This window comes from Oncorhynchus gorbuscha, linkage group LG14 (assembly GCF_021184085.1).
Source record: "Oncorhynchus gorbuscha isolate QuinsamMale2020 ecotype Even-year linkage group LG14, OgorEven_v1.0, whole genome shotgun sequence".
Classification (NCBI taxonomy): Eukaryota; Metazoa; Chordata; class Actinopteri; order Salmoniformes; family Salmonidae; genus Oncorhynchus; species Oncorhynchus gorbuscha.
Genome location: NC_060186.1, coordinates 69,647,238 through 69,650,454, shown reverse-complemented (window position 1 = coordinate 69,650,454; position 3,217 = coordinate 69,647,238). Strand labels below are relative to the sequence as shown.

The 3,217-nt window shown below is 39.0% G+C and overlaps 1 pseudogene; it reads right to left on the bottom strand.

Annotated features, from left to right (window-relative positions):
• Nucleotides 1-1,078: 1,078 nt before the first annotated feature.
• LOC123995353 lies at nt 1,079-2,778 on the bottom strand (annotated as a pseudogene).
• Between the last annotated feature and the right edge of the window lie 439 nt (nt 2,779-3,217).

Genomic DNA, 3,217 nt, shown 5'->3' with positions numbered 1-3,217 from the left:
GACTTGCAGGTGTGGTTGCAAAATGATGGTACATTTCCCAGGTTTTTCAGGAATCCCAGTTGGAAGATTCCTTGAAATCCTTCAACCAGGATTTTTTGAAAATGTGGTAAAGTTACTGGAATTTCACTAGACCTCAAAATAAGGCCTTACTGGATGTGTAATGTTTTGTCATTAAGAGTTGAACTATAAAGACAACATTTGCCTAGGAACTCACTCAGTGAAGGCCACCCACACAACTAAAAATGAGTGAATTCAACAACCATGTCGCTGTCACGAACAAATACAGTCATGGGTGGTACAGTAACTCTGCAATTCACTCAAAGACTAGGCACACTGGGAAATTATATTGGAGGCACTACTCAAATGTCATACAAACAGCAATAAAATTCTACAACTCAAATCTGGACCCTCTACAACACGTCAAACTAATTCCATGGAGGACAGAGTATCTGTGGGTTTCCGCTCCACCCTTGCATTTGATTGATGAATTAAGGTCACTAATTAGTAAGGAACTCCTCTCATCTGGGTGTCTAGGTCATCATTGAAAGGAAAACCCCCAAAACATGGCCCTCCCTGGAATTAGTTTGACCCTGCCCTACAGGGTCACAGTGACTATCGGTGTGAGTAATGACTACAAAATCACTTTAAGTAATTGTATTCAGACACAGTAGCCCTTTCCTGCAATCAATTACCAAAGCACCGTCTTTGATCTCATGGGTGGAATGTGATTAGAATTTTTCAACAGACTAAAATCTGGTGTTTCTATGTCAAACCATTTCCTTATAGTTCAGTCTTCTGTGATGAATATAAAATGTAATCTTGAGATTCAAAGTGAAAATGTAATACATTTAAACTCTATACCTGACATGGAACAGGTTTCTTCTTTTTTAAGCCCATAACCATGTGTGTGAGGTGTATAGTTTGGTTTTAATGTAGATTTGTTTAAGACTACCAAGAATAGCTGTGTGATCAGCTGATTTAGCCAACTGTAGTAAAATTACACTTTTAAAATTGTAATCCGTTTACGCAGCTAAGCTAAAATGATATTTTCTGTGCTTACAAAATTATGGCTAAACCCTCATCCAAAGTACCATTCATAAAGGTTGTGGACAACATTGTAATATCCTTTGTCTCTTGCCATCTATTCACAGGCTAAACAAACAGGTTGAATAAACTCTTCCTTCATTGTCAGGAGGTGGGGTTTGGCAATAAGGTACCTCCTCCAGGTGAAGTAACTTATATACATCTCATCATTCTTGTCCAATTGAAAAAGGAAGTCAGCCAGTGCCTTTGCATTAGTAAAGTCATTTACATGAATGAAAGAACCAGCTGGGAAAAACTGTTCATAGTTCTCTCTGGTTGGGCCCATGACTACTGGTATGGTTCCTGCTACAAGTGGTCCGTTCACCTTTTCTGTGATGTAGTCACAGACTACAATTTATATCTGTTTTTTTTCACAATTTATCTGTTTACAGCTAGCAAGGGTTGAGTAATACTCCTCATATTTCAAACGACTCCCTGTAAAAGCAGAACCATAAACATGTATCTTGATGTGTTTGACCAACTCTTGATAGTACTTTGCTCTGGTTCCTGTCCCAGTTGAAGGATTGTTGTTGCTCACAATCCAACAAAATAATTTATCCTTCTTGGGCAGCACAAACTCACTGTCCTTTTCAGTCTTCACGGTTGTCAATTCATTTCGCACTGTGATGTCAGCATCTCGTCTATAGCTCAAAGTGAGGTTAAATAGATTTTCCAGACCTGGTATTCTGGCGGTATTTGTTGGTGATTCCACATGAAACCAGATCCATTTCTGAAAATGTGGACGAGGAGACTGAGGCAGGTTCTTCAGGTCCCAGCTGATGTCTGTGTGAAAAACCACCACTCCCTCTGCTTTGTCATAAAGGGATCTGTCATCTGTCAGAACACAGCTATCGATGTTGAAATGGGTTTTGCAGATTTCAAAATTCCATCTCACACCCAGTGGCCAGAACCAGAGCAACACAAGCGGCTTTTCCACAGGCTTTTTGGTAGATGAGGAAACATCTCCCTTTGCCAAAAATGGCAAATCATCTAATCGAGATGGACATGCAGTAGATGAGGGTTGAAAGTAAACAAAAAATAGTACCACTGAACACAAAACCCCAAGAGCAGCTATCAGAGTTAGATGATGTCTTCGGTTGGAAGTTGTTGATGACATGTTTGTCCTGTAAGAAAGAAACACAACTACATTTTAGACGTTACAAGTATATAAAAAGGAACAATGTGAAAATTGACTATGACATCAGAATGAATTTCTATATTATACAACAGGTGGTTCTAATCCTTAATGCTGATTGGTTCAAACCGCATTTCAGCCGGTGTCTATTCCACAAGTTACCACCGGCTAAATCTATGAAGTTAAAATTTATTTTTTCTCTCTTCAATCTGACTCAAATTCACTCATAATCAGTGTATGGTGAGTCATGCAGTTTTTCTGAAAGGTTTCTATCAGTTTTTACTGCACAAACACAGAATAATGACAGTCATTAAGAAAAGGAAATCGTAAAGGCTATTATTAGCAGTGCTAGCATGTTCAGTGTACTCAAGATAGGTAACATTATCCCGAGGACAGGTTAGACTGCATAAGGTGTATGCCTGCATTCTCCTAAACAACGCTAAACATTTGAACAGAGCATGTTTTGAGAAAGAAAATGAACCATTCCTTAACCATTTAGAGGCCTCTTGTTAGTGTTAGGGTTTGCCATCCATGTAAATCTATGCACTAGATTTCAACCAGACTAGTGACGAGGTGTGGCACAACTGTCATCATGCCTTTTCATGGGAAATGCTAAAGAACCTGCCAGACAACTAGAGGTTGATCCTTTCAGAGCTTTACATTTCTTGGAACCTAATCATCCTCATAATACATTTTTTTATGAAACCAGGAAACAACCAGGAAAATACCCTTGAGGTTTAAAACCTGTTTTGCAAGGGGGATCTGGGTAACAGCAATTAGGTGTTTGTCATGCATAGGTGTAATAGGTGGCAGGGAAGTCAGGCGCAGGAGAGTCAAATGGAGTGTAAAATGGAGTCTTTTAATAAAGTCCACAGAGTATTCTCCATAACACTAAATGTACATAAACAAACAAACAAACAAACAAACAAACAAACAAACATGGGTACGAGGACCCGACGCGCACCTATACAACAATCACACTACACTGACAATAAAACA